The sequence below is a fragment of the Bidens hawaiensis genome, unplaced genomic scaffold (genome assembly GCF_021521415.1).
Source record: "Bidens hawaiensis isolate Kalapana, Puna unplaced genomic scaffold, B.hawaiensis_p1.1 tig00000097_1, whole genome shotgun sequence".
Taxonomy (NCBI): Eukaryota; Viridiplantae; Streptophyta; class Magnoliopsida; order Asterales; family Asteraceae; genus Bidens; species Bidens hawaiensis.
In genome coordinates this window covers 4334825-4348987 of record NW_027491017.1, presented here as the reverse complement: position 1 = coordinate 4348987, position 14163 = coordinate 4334825, and the positions used below count along the sequence as shown (strand labels likewise).

The 14163-nt window shown below is 45.2% G+C and overlaps 1 pseudogene across 1 annotated transcript; it reads right to left on the bottom strand.

The window, feature by feature from the left end:
* Nucleotides 1-2478: 2478 nt before the first annotated feature.
* Nucleotides 2479-13621, bottom strand: LOC143563100 (24-methylenesterol C-methyltransferase 2-like; annotated as a pseudogene). Its single transcript, XR_013140606.1, has 2 exons — nucleotides 12935-13621; nucleotides 2479-3030 (listed from the first exon to the last, which is right to left on the bottom strand). The product of XR_013140606.1 is annotated as a 24-methylenesterol C-methyltransferase 2-like (transcript).
* Nucleotides 13622-14163: the final 542 nt, after the last annotated feature.

The following is a 14163-nucleotide window of genomic DNA, read 5'->3' as shown; positions in this document are numbered from 1 at the left end:
ATACAATGATTAAATGAAAGCTTAACGAAACAAAAAATTACATTGAAATACTATTTAATACATAAGTCGCAAATAAACCACTATTAGAAAAAATTTGTTCTTGATATTTTCTACTTGTTTAACTTCATATTATTACATGTTTAATCTTCAATCAATATTTCACTTTTAATTTCCTAACTACTTTATAATCCAAAAAAATGATTTTGACTTATGCCTCATGAATAGGTAGAATGAATGAGATGAAAGATTAGAAGATTAGGAAGGAAAATTGTATGTTTTATAACCTAACTGCTAAGATGGTTTTGATTCATGACTCGTGGATAATTAGAATGAATGAAATAATATATTAGAAAATAGGAAAGGAAATTAGGCTAGAGTTTAATGTGAAGTTGGCACATAAGTCCCATTATTTTATTTTATTATAAGAGTGAAATATGATTATCTAAATTATTCTCGTGTTTTCTTTTAGATTACTTTAAAATGGTCAATTTTTAAAATATATATACTTTGTAAAATGATATTTTTTTTAAAGTAAGTTTTATCAATTTTGTGTAAAAAAAGCTAAACTGATTTGTTCTAATGGTTTTATATTGAGTCTACAACTATATTCATTTCAAACATAGGGACGGATAAGTAAAGTCGTTGCAAAACGTATAACGCAAAGTAAAAAAAAGTGATGGTATTTTTGTAAATAGCATAATCATACTATATAGTGTAATAATTATTATATAGTGTAATAATTATTACGTGTCTCATGAACCTATTCAATGTGGTCCGGATTGCTAGCTCCCGTGCATAATTTTGCTACAGATGATATACGAGAAATCATTTTATAGTGGTTTTTTCTACTAACGACCAGCATATCTATGATTATTTTCTCCTTACAAAATATGTAGTGCATATTTTCTTCTAGCGTAATTATTATATTTACACAAATGTCAACACACCCTTTTTTCTTCCCTTTGTATACTTCCCATGAAATAATTGATTATGAATTCATCTATACACTTGAAATCATCATCATCATACTTAATAAATCTCATCAATAACAAAGCTATGGTAGGATCTGAGAAGGGTAAGATGTAGACAGTCTTACCTCTACCCTCATAGGAATAGAGAGACTGCTTACGGTGAGACCACCGACTCGATAGTAGTTTTGCATCAAGTCTTGAACATAAGACACATAACACTCAATCATCGGCACACCGGCCGATTGGTACATTTTACCCGTGTCTTTCGGCTATCAACGCCACCACATGATGCCTGATTAGCCTTCCGACATTTTTATTTTCACGAGTTTAGTAAAATAATGCCAAAATTAGTGCAATTACACTTTTGTCCACTCGAGGTTCACACATATATACATTATACGTGCGCACCGCAAGCAGGACATGAAATCATCATAGGATGTGTTATTATCTATCAAAATCATGTTTATGTGGGTAATAAAACTTTGATGAAACAAACTGTTTTTTTACGAAGACCAGAACAGATTAGTTAGTTAACATCTGACAAACTTAGCTATGGATCCGAATCCTAGTCATGTGAGGTTTCAATTTTCAGATCAAATATTAATCTACTCTTATCCATCACATGACAAGCTCAACTCTCACGTGACTATCTCCTCCAGCTTAATATTTTACACTCAAAAGTGGGAATCTTATCTTCTTTTTTCCAAACATGCTGCTGGCATTTTGATCTTAAAGCTGCTATAATGCCAGCTAGCCTAACAAGATCAGCAGATCTAAAATGTGATTATCATCTCCAGAATATGGAACCTTAAAAGATAAATAGAATCAGTAAACCAACATATAACTCACTCGGGATCTAGTTTACACAAACGCGCTGAGATTCTTTCACTCGGTTATTACTTTGATTGCTCTTAGCCAAACAGGACTTGGTCTGCTTATATTGTTTAGTTCAAATTATATCTATGGTTCAATGATTCATACTCAAAAGATAATATTTCGCTTCAAACTCAAAAGATAGAATCTTTGTGTTCAAACTCAAAAGACAGAATCTTTCAGTTCAAACTCAAAAGCTAGAATCTTAGGGTTCAAAATTAAAAAAAAATAAAATAGCCTTTCCGGCTCAAACTCAAAAGAGAGAATATTTCGGTTCAAATCGAAAGATAAAATCTTACAATTCAAGCTAAAAATATAATCTTTCATTTTAAACTCAAGAAGATAAAGAGTCTTTTAGGTTCAAACTCAAAAGATAGAATCTTTCGCTCAAACTCATACAATAGAACCTTTCATGTGCAGAACTTTGATATTGAACAAAATCTGTGCAGACTTTGTATAGAACAACAAAAGGAGGATAATTTCATGATATGCAATCAGTCAACTCTTAAGTTATCATTTCTAAGTTATGCCACCCAAACTCTAACTTTGAGAGTGTCACAGTACCTAATTCTAAAAAGTAAATAAAAAAATACCATCATTTACAGAACTGCAATACCATCTGGAAATCGAACTATTTTCAAGCTTAATAGAATCAGTAATCAAATTAAACACAGCAAATCATCCCCTAATAAGACATATAAATCATACTGATAATAAATTAAACAAAACAGCCTGAATTAAATAAAAAAGTAAGCAGAAACAACATATATCAAATATAAACCTCAACCAATCAAGACTCCTGCGGCTTCTCGGGCTTTTTGCAGAGAATCATATGCATCGGGGTAAAAATACCGGTTTCTCCACCTCTAGTAAGATAATCAGCAGTCTTAAATAGCATTTCATGAACATCAACAGTTCCTTTTGGTGCAACCCCCAAGGTTTCAAGCACTGTCACTAATAAGTGATTCCTCCAATACGCAATTCAGCCCATTTTCAGCCTCGACCACCACGGTTTTGATGGAGGCTTCGCCAGATCCTTCTCTTTAACCACTTCAAACCCTACCTTCTTCGCCACTTCAGCAATGTCGGAGTACCTCCTCAATCCTGGCAATGCGTCACCTCTCTCGATCCCCTGGATGATCTCCACGTGTTCCGGATCCTCACCACGGTATAACTCTGTGGTTACCTATTAAAAACAATGAGTAGGGCTGTCAATTTGGCACCTGTCTAAAACACGATAAGACCTGGTAAACAAAAGCCAGCTGGGGCACTACATCACTTCTCGCACTCTTGCTGACAACGGCGCCTCGTCAACGGTGATGTACAGGCAGTTCTTCGACAAGCTAGATGACGAAGACAAGGAACGCCTGGAAACGGTCTACGCCTCGATGGAAGGGTTCGATGGCAGCACAAACACCCCCTGGGTATCCTATCTTTCCCCGTCACTCTTACGGACGGGAATCACTCACGCACAGAAGACGTGGATTTTGTTGTGATGAGGAAGCCACACCACACATACGACATTCTCTTCGGAAGAGACGGGATGGCAAGATTCAACGCCGTGGTATCTTCAGTCCACGGCATGATGGGATGGCCAACAGCTGAGGGTGTAGCGATGATCACCGGCATTCCCCAGGTATGCATCGCATATGTCTCATCTAAACCCAAACCAAAGATGGCTAAACCAACCATCACCGAACCGGAAAGGTGGGCCTTCAACGGCAAATACCCTGACCAAGCCGTTACCATTGGCCCAACAGTTGTTGATCCCACACGCACCTTACTCAAACGCTTACTACAGAAAAACGCTGACATCTTCGCGTGGACACCAGCTGACATGACTGGTGTACCCCGAAGTAAGGCAGAGAATAAGCTCAAGTGCGATCCGGCTGTTACGCCAGTCGTACAAAAGCGCAGAGTAATGGGGCCAGAACAAACTAACGCGTGTAGAACCCAAGTCAAGGAACTCCTTGACGCAGGCATCGTACGCGTTAGCAGATATCAAACATGGGTTGCAAATCCCGTTATGGTACCGAAGAATAACAAACAATGGCGCATGTGCATAGATTTCAAGGACTTAAACAAAGCATGCCCCAAAGATTGTTATCCGTTACCCGAAATTGATCTTAAGGTGGATTCGTTAGCACCGTTTCGCCTTAAATGCTTCCTGGATGCGTATAAGGGGTACCATCAAATCCACATGGCCGTTGATGATCAGGACAAAACCGCTTTTCGGACGCCCGATGGCACATTTTGTTACCAAATGATGCCATTTGGACTTAAGAATGCCGGGTCCACATACCAACGCCTGATGGACAACCAGTTTCATGCCCAAATTGGGAGGAACTTGGAAGTCTACATGGATGACTTGGTCATCAAAAGCCCTGACGCAGAAGCGATGTTGAAAGACATCGAAGAAACTTTCAACACGCTTAGGAAGATAAACATGAAACTCAACCCGAGCAAGTGTGCCTTTGGAATGGAAGAAGGGAAGTTCTTGGGGGTCATCGTCACTAAAGATGGCTTCAGAGCGAACCCTGAAAAGGTCGAAGCCATTATCAAAATGGAATCACCTACTACCATCAAACAGGCTCAGACACTGAATGGACGACTAGTGACCTTAACCGCTTTTTGGCAAACCACGCGGATAAGTCGTTTCCTTTCGTGTCAACGTTGAGAAACTGTTTAAAGAAAACGCACTTCCGCTGGACACCAGAAGCGGAAGCAGCTTTTCAGGAGATTCGGTCACGCTTGATCGAACTCCCAACGCTCACAGCACCAAAAGCGGGAGAGGAGTTAATCCTATACCTTTCCGCAACAGATAGAGCAACCGGGGCAGTCCTGCTAGTAGAGCGAAAAGGCATTCAGATGCCAATCTATTATGTCAGCCGTATCCTAACAGACGTAGAAACCCGGTACTCTACCCTCGAAAAATTAGTCTTAGCACTTATACACGCTTCACGCAGGTTAAGACGATATTTCCAGGGTCACCCAATCACCATTCTCTCCAACTTCAAACTTGCAAACGTTCTACGCAAACCCGAGTTATCGGGACGCCTAGCCAAATGGGCAATTGAGTTGGGGGAATACGCGATAAAGTATAAGCCAAGACCAGCCATAAAAGGCCAGGTTTTGGCCGACTTTATTGCGGAAGTGCCTACATCGCGGGAAAAAGAGTGCCAGGAAGAGGCTCAATCCTCTCCAGCACAGGACATCAATGATGTCTGGCGACTCTACACTGATGGAGCAGCCAGTAACGAGGGTTCAGGCGCAGGGCTGAAACTAACCAACCCAGCAGGCCAAGAATAAACTTACGCTATTCGACTGGATTTTCCAAGTACGAATAACGAAGCCGAGTATGAAGCATTCTTGGCCGGGCTGAGAATTGCGCGTAAGATGGGAGTGAAACACTTGGAAGCCCACGTGGATTCCATGTTAGTAGCCAATCAGATCAACGGGACGTACACGGCCGTGAACGACACAATGGCCCTGTACCTCGCACAAGCAAAAACCCTTATGCGCGATTTTAACGATTGCAAAGTCATACACGTCAAGCGTAGTGAAAACAAATCTGCGGATGCGTTAAGCAAGCTTGCATCATTAGCCTTCACCCACTTGGGAAAGGACATCCGCAATGAACTCCTCGAGGCACCTTCGGTCCCGCACAAGGAAATTTGTGTCATCCAAACCGGCACAGAAACGTGGATGACACCAATAATAAAATACCTTGCGGCAGGTACACTACCAGAGTCAAAAACACAGGCAAGAAAACTACGCTGTAAAGCACTGAATTATCAACTCATCGATGACATCCTTTACAGACGTAACTTTCTTGGCCCACTCTTAAGATGTGTGGACAACCAAGATGCTGACTACCTCCTAAGGGAAGTACACGAAGGCATCTGTGGAGTACACGCAGGTCCACGCGCTGTTGTAGCTAAGCTAAACAACGCGGGATACTTTTGGCCGGGGATGCATACGGATGCGCTGGCATACATCAGAAAATGCAGGTCTTGTCAGCTCTACGCACCCAACACGCATCGCCCGAAGAATGAACTTGTTCCAGTCACCTCTTCATGGCCATTTCAGAAGTGGGCCATCGATGTGACAGGCCCATTTCCTACAGCAGCAGGAAATGTTCAGTTCCTAGTGGTAGCCATCGACTACTTCACCAAGTGGATAGAAGCAAAACCCTTAGCCCAAACAACCGCGAAACATATCAAAAAATTTATTTGGGAATTTATTATTTGTCGTTTTGGACTTCCACAGAATTTGGTGAGCGATAACGGCACCAACTTTGCATACAAGAAGCTACAAAAGTGGCTGGAAGAACTTCAAATCACCCACACTTTTACCTCAGTGGCGCACCCACAGGGTAATGGTGAGGTAGAAAGAGCAAATAAGAGCATCGTCGAAGGCATAAAGAAAAGACTCTTGGAACACAGATCCGGCTGGGTGGACGAGCTTCCGCACGTCCTTTGGGCAAACAGAACGCTGAAAAAGGCCAGTACGGGAGAAACCCCGTTCAGTCTCACTTATGGCACTGAAGCCATGGTCCCGGTCGAAATTGGTTTACCCTCACCAAGGGTCTTGATTCAGCCAGAAGACAATGATGCGGAAAGACGGTTAGACCTTATGCTAACCGAGGAACGCAGAGACTTAGCCGCAGTGCGTGAAGAGAACTACAAGCGACAAATACAAAAGTACTACAACACGCGGGTAAAACTCTGCAACTTCAATGTAGGAGACTACATACTGCGTAACAACGAGGCTTCGAACCAACAACGCCCAGGAAAATTGGCCCCGGTCTGGGAAGGGCCATACATTATCAAAGAAGTTCTGGGAAAGGGCGCGTACCGGCTCGAAAGGCTCGATGGCACTCCCATCCCAAGAACATGGAATGGAGCTCAATTACGCAAATGTTACATGTAGATCAATTCCAAACTTGAAAAGAAAAGGCCTAGAGCCACTTCTAATGGAAATGATTCTCCTTTCACAATGTGTTGATAGCCTTACCTTTATACTTATGAACTTCCCACACTGATGTGCCGGTATTCACCGCATAAAAATGGGAAGAAGTAAGTCGTTACGTGTGGAAGGCGGCAAAACCCGCATAAACACAAAACGGTAAAAATTTCAAAAGTTTAAGGAAAACCTCCACGCAGGTCAGATGTAGGCAAATTTTAGCCATCCTACTAAGTGCAAGTGACGGTCTTACCCGCACAATCACGAACAAGGAGGCAAAACTTCAACCTATTATCTACCACGTTCAAAGGTTAACTTATTCTAAACACTTAGAAAATTTCAAAGGAAAAGATGAGGAAAACTTCCACGCAGGTCCGATATAAGTAAAGTTAAGCCATCCTACTAAATGTAAGTGACGGTCATACCCGCACAATCATGAAAGAGGAAGCGAAACAAACTTATAATTTGCCACGTTAAAAAGTTAACTTATCTAAGTACTAAAGAAATTGCTAAGTTAAATCAAAACATGCGTAAAATAAACAAGGCAAGGAATTAACACAATCTTTATTCCATCAAAATTCAAATATTACAAAGATTGCTGGGTGCATACCCGCATACAAAAGAAGCTATACAAAAACAAAAATCTACTCTAATGGTGGAAAGGGATCTTCAGGATCAAGCTTCAGGACCACTTCCACTTGGACCCGCACCATCAGTAGAGCGTGGTGGTTCAAGGAAAGCTTTAAGGATAGCTAGCCCATCATCAGCAGCAGCGACTTCGTTCACCTTCTCCACCACCGGATGCGGGAAGGCGGCATACTGATTCACTGCTTGGTCATAAACAGCTTCAGTATCCACATCATACAAAGGGAAGTTGGAAGGCGGGATGCCTTTCTCAACAAACCCTAGACCAAGCAGGAAGCCGGCCTTTTCCCCATCCTCATGAGAAGCGTTGAGGGCTGCGCTCATAGCATCGTCATAAGACGTATCCGTGAAGACCCGATGCACAACCTACAAAAAGAAAAAATACAAGTATCAAAACCTTTTCTATTCACAAAGAAGCGTAAAGACATTATGAAGTTAAGCTTACCTGAGACAACGCTTCTCGAAGAAGCCATTCCTTGGCAACCAGAGCTTCTTGGAGGGCGGCTTGAGCTTGGTTACGGGCGCGTTCGGGTTCACTTTTGTTGAGGTTGGCAAGCAACACTTCTTTAGCCGCAGCCTTTTCAACGCCCTTTAGCTTCCGCTCAGTCTGGTCAAGCACCCCCCTCTGGTCCAGGATCTCTTGGAGCTTCTTCGCGTCTTCCATCGCCAAGGCATCATGAGCCTGTTGGAGCGCCTCTAGTTTAGCTTTAAGTTCCTCATTCTCGAGGCGTAGAGGCTCAGCAACAGCTTCAGCCTTGGTGGCCCTTTCAGTTGCGTTCCGAGCAGTTTCCTTAGCCAGCCGAAACTGTTCGTTAACAGCTTGGGCAGCCTTGGAACGGGCCTCGAGACGGGCCTGAACTTCAACTTCAAGGGCCTTGAACGCCTTCTCTTTCTCCACAGCAGCCGCGGAGAGCCTCCTATTCTCCTCCCAGACAGCCCGCGCCTGAGCTACTTCTTGGATACGAGCTGCTTTTAACTTGTCATTTTCACGACAAAGCAGCTCGACGCGCGGCTGCATCCGGGCCAGGAGAACCCGAAGCTCATTGGTTAGCCTACCCTCCTGGTAGCTAGCCATGGCTTCCCCCAACGCACCACTGGGAGCTGCGTGACGAGCCCACTCCACGCACTCCACAGGTGTGCGAAGGGTTGTTCCTCGGCGGATGTTCCATCGTGGAACATACACTTCATTGGAATCCGACACTGCAAAAAACAAAAAGCAGTTAGGAAAAGATGATATAAAAAAAAAAAGAGGCCAAAAGAACCCTACGCACCTGTAGGGTCAACAACAGGCCGATAGCCGCCAAACCCATCACCTGAACCCAAGGGAAATCCGTCCAAGAGATCAGGTAGATGGGAAGGAGGCAGAGGTTGGCGGGAAGCCCCATGCATACCTGAAGGATCGGCCGTCGTTGCCGATGACGGAGGAGGCATGGTGAAGGCCGCCGCGGTAGTAGAAACCAACGGAGGTGAACTCACTGTAGGTGAACTCACAACCGTGGTCGCCGCTGCGGAGTCCGCAGAAAAAGTAACCGCCGGCTCAGTGAAAGATGCGGTAAATATGGCACTGACAGCCGGCGGTGATGTCATCACAGCTGGAACAGTTGGCTCAACGGAGTGAGCAACTGAACCAGCGAAAGCAGGCGCAGCCGCCTGGGTCGTCGCCTCAGGTAGGCTGACCAAGCCTACCGTCATGGGTCCGAAGGTACTCCTCCCCGCTTCACCCTGGAATGCGGTAGCATCCACGCCTGCACAAAGAAGATAAGTATTAATGATGGAAAGCTATGAAGTTAAAAATAAAGGAAGTTTGTACTTACGGGTTTTCTTGAGCCTAAAAGTGCGGACAGGCGGGGACGAACCCGATTGAGCCGGCCTCTTTACGCCGCTCACCGTCGTCATCCTGGGCTCTCCGGAGGTGACAGTCGTCGCAGCCTCCGGAGCAGTGGTCTTATCACCACCAGGGTTCCCCGCCACCTCCTCGCTCTCAGTCTCTGAATCAGACCGAGGCACCGGATCGGCAGTGGAGGCCACCTTCGCCTTCCCCTTCCCGCCGGCAGCCTTCTTCTTCCGCACCAATGGAGGACCATCTGCGGATTCCTCATCAGAACACAAGATTAGAGGAATTCCAGCAGAGGTTTCAGCATTGAGGGGTCGAGGGTTGAATAACGCCTTACCTGGCCGCCTAGCGCTCAGGATCTCGTGGCCTGGCGGGTAGACCTCCACGAACCGATCCGCCGTCTGTTCAAGGATGGGCAACTCGTTCTCATCTAGAGCACGAGTACCCATCCGAGCGGGACTATCAGCCTCCCGCGGATACAGGAGCGACTGCAAGTCGTTCCCCTCTGAAATAAAAGAAAAACAGTTAGAAGACAAACCTATATAAACAAAGTAGACAGAGCATACCGTAAGGGACAGAGTTCAAACCGTATTCAAGGACGATCGGGATCTTTTGCGCCTCCGCATCCTTCCACACTCGGCTCATCCCGAGCATCACCATCCCGGACTCCGCAAAGCGGTAAACCGGAGATTGGACTCGGGATATCGTTGAGAACCATTCCGCCTCCTGGTAGTTGGAGGCGTGAAGGCTGGGGAGTGCTTGCCCATTCTTGAACTTCATGGCAAGGGGGATGGCGCGAGCGGAGATAAAAAAGAACTCCCGCTTCCATGAACGAAGACTGCGCTCGGTTGCGCAAATCTTCAAACCCTTGATCCGGGTTATCAGAGTATACCACCCCTGGATGCACCTCCAAGAGTAGAAGGTCATCAGGCGGTCGACGAAGGGCTCAACGCCCAGAATCCGGCACACCCACTCGAAGTGGCGAATCTTCGCGATCGCCATCGGGTGCACCTCGGTCAGGTGTACACCGTGCCTCTCCAGGACACGGTACACAAACTTTGTCAAAGGGAACCTAAGATTCCCATAGACAAAGAATGCGGCATATACCCCGATCTTGCCTCTGGGGGCATCATACACCGTCTGATGAGGTTCAGGAAACTCAGGCTCGAGAGACTCGAGCATGAACTTCCTGACTACTGATATAGATCGACAGGCAGAGCACACTGGCACTCGCCAGCAGTACTCTTGTCATCCTTGTCGGACGTGGATGACGGGTGCTCGGCGTACACCCCAGCCTCCTAGGCTGTAGCCTCAAGATCGTGAGTAGAAGACATCTTGCAGGTATGAAAAAGAGAACGATTTCAAGAGAATGCTCGACTGAAAAGGTGAGTATTCGCCGGAAATCGTTTTGAAGATGAAGAGAAAAGTGAAAGTGTGGATTACAAAGGACCCTCTCCCCCTTTATATACTAATCGCAATTAATGCGATGAATTTAATGCGGAAGAGAGAGAAATCGCAGGAGCAATGAAACTATGACACGTGGCAAAAAGCAAGCTGGCAACAGCTGTTGAAAGGACGCGTGCCAGTAATTTCGCGGCCACGCGCCCGAAAATTCGCGCCCACGCGCCTGAAAAAGCGCCTGGAATGACCATATACTGTCACGTCGCCATAACTTCCTGCACGTCCTGACACTGTCAGAAGAAACCGTCGGACGACGTTTCAATAGTTTGGACTGTTCTTATCCTTTCACCAACTCTTCGAATTTCAAAAAGATTCAAAAGCGGGAAAATACCCCTTACCTTGGCAACCAAGTAACCATAAGACGAGTGCGGGTACAGTGTCAAGGCAAAACCCTTCACATACTTAGCGCTCCGCAGGGAATTCAAACCAAGAAGGATCTGGGCCATGCTTGCGGAAACGGGAATAACATCCCCGCATGGCGGGAACGTCGAGAACTATATTGTTTGAAACTCCAAGATGGAATTGGTGGTTTTAACATAATTGATCACTATGTTGAAAACTACCAAAACCCCATGGAGAATCCACACAAGTGGGACTCAACGCTCCTGACTTGCGAGGAGGTTACAGACCTACCCGCTTCATACCCAAAGATCAAGCAGAAAAGTCGGGAATTTCTGCGTGACATTAGGAAAACCGCGGGAAGAATCCCCACGGAAAACCTTAAAACTAAAAACCCTTTTCAAAACCCCTTGCTAGTCCAAAAGTTCACCTCACTTATTAATAATTCATGAGAAGAACATTGGACTGGGGGGACTTGAAGAGGTAGGTCCCAGCAGAGCCCAGTTGGACCCGCAAGACTCACCTTGAACAGGGACGTCTGCGCAACGACCAACTGCTTCCGTAGGACCCACCATGCTCAGAGAAGACCTTACGCGCAGTACGCCAGCTGTACCCGCAGGGAAAGCCTCCCAATGGTGAAGTACCCCGCTTGTTCCCGCAGTTGCGGATACAAGCCATCAGGGAAGGCTACCCGCACTGATAGCAAGGCTACACGCACAAGGCACTAATTCTTGCTACTTCAGTTGTCACCTGAAGGAATGAGCAAGGCGGGAATACTCCCGCCCAAATGAGCCAGTCCGTATGCTTCTGGAAGATCTTTTGTACTATACCTACCAAGGTATGGGCAAAACAGATGATCTGACCAGAACAGCCCATGAACCAATCACTGGGTGACAGCTCACCGACAACAGTACGAGGAGGAGCACCCTCTAGTACTGTTTGTCACTATTAGCCGCTGCCTACTCACCAACCCTTACTATGGGACGTGCGCAGCCTACAGTTGGTGGAACAGTGCATAGCCGGCAGTAAAGGAACAGTATACAGCCGACCTTGTCACTGTCGGCCGCAGCCTATCCACCAACCAGCATGGCTTGTGCGTAGCCCACTGTTGGTAGAACAGGAATACTATTCAGCCGGCTGTACCTCCTAGGAAACCTACATTCGGCTATAAATACTCCAACACCTTGGAATGGTAAGGACATCATCGGATATCTCATTATCTTATCTTCTCTAGCAATCTCTTAATATACACTTATATTCAGAGAAATCTAGTCTGATTCTCACGCCGGAGGGTGGTCACAAGGAGGAACCCCCCCTTCTCAGTGACGAGCTTACGGTGTCTGTTTTGCAGGTCACCTGAAGAACAACTTTCTTTGCTGGACCTCATCCTCGTGAGAAACATTACTTAACCCCCAGATTATCCGTAATCTGCCCAGGGTCACTTAGTGTTTCTTCAAGCGCTATGTGATTTTTTTTAATAACTGAAATGAGTAGGCTAGACTCATTCATTTCATGATTTCAACTTATTGGATTTATTGGTACATGAAAATTAAAACTGTCTTGTAGACATACATGTTAAGTAGTTATACGAGTTGTGTTCATGTTTGATACTTGTGTTAAGCGTGTCGTTTTTAACTTGGTAAGCACGACAAGACCGAATTGACAGCCCTAAATATGGGCTAAGTATATGACTCGTGTTAGAATCAAATACAAATAAATTTAGCGTGCTAAGCTAACATTACTCTGCGGTTTTTGTACTGTAATAACTCTAGTTATTTCTAGCGTTTCTATAAGCTATATTTACAATTATGAACACCACAATTAACACTTGTGATCACACACATACCCATTCGTACGAGACGTACATGGCTCCGGGCTTCAAAACCCTAAAGATCTCGCTATAAACCTCTTCCAGCTTGGGCGCGTGACACGTCGCCTCAATCGAGTACGCCCCATCGAAACTCTCATCTTCAAACGGCATCTCCAGAAAATTCCCACAGACCACCTCACAAAGATGGCCCAACCCGGCCTTGTTATAATGCGCCTTCGCGCGGCTGACCTGGTACTCATTAATCGTAATCCCGACAACCTTACACCCGGAATGCTTGGCAATCGCCCGCATCGGACCTCCAACACCACAGCCAGCATCCAACACCTTCTGACCGGGCTTCACATTGATCAAATCCACGGCCATCTGTTCGTGAAGTTGCGTCGATTGAAGGTTGGTTTTCCCTGGAATCGGGGGTGAGAAATGGAAGGACTGGCCCCACCCCCACTCGTAGATGTCGGTAACGAGGTTGTAGAAGGTGTCAACGAAGGCGGGTACGTTTTCTGGTTTCTGGATTTGTTTGGGGCGGTGGAAGAAGGACCAGTACTGGTTGTAGGTTTGTTGGACGCTGTCGCGTTGGATGGAGCCGCCGGAGAGGTGGAGGGCGTGCTTGCCTTGTTGTTCGGCGGAGCCCAGGAGGAAGATGAACCAATACAGGCCGACGGCCAAGAAGGTGACGGTGAACAACAGAGTCAGGAGATCCATTGTGGGATGTTCGGACAATTGTGAGTGAGTGAGTGAGTGAGTGAATGTGTGCTTCTTATGATGATGGGTTATGTTATATGTTGTTTTTATGTTTTTATTATATATATTTTTTTAATGTTTTATGCCAATGATGTGCAGTTGGAGTGGAAAACTGAGATTTTGTGTTTCATTTCACTTGGGTTTGATTCTTGTTCTTAGCACGTGATTGTTTTGATCAAAAATTAATCAAGGATTATATAACTAAATTTGTAAAGTGGGGTTTAGTGCTTGTGTGACAATAATAATTATGAAACGAATGTAAACGAGAACACAGAGATTTGTAGCGAGGAAAAGCCCTTGATCTTGGTCGGATCGCCGGCACAAAAACCACGGGTGATGACAAATCGTCTATCACCTCTTTATTAATCAAAAAATTGGTGTTACAAGGTTTGGAGATTATAATTAGTATTACAATAATTGTTAATGTGTGTGTGAACTGCTATAGTAAGCTCTATGAACTGCTTAACGAATATGCAGGGCCGTCTCTGAGATTTCGAATGCCC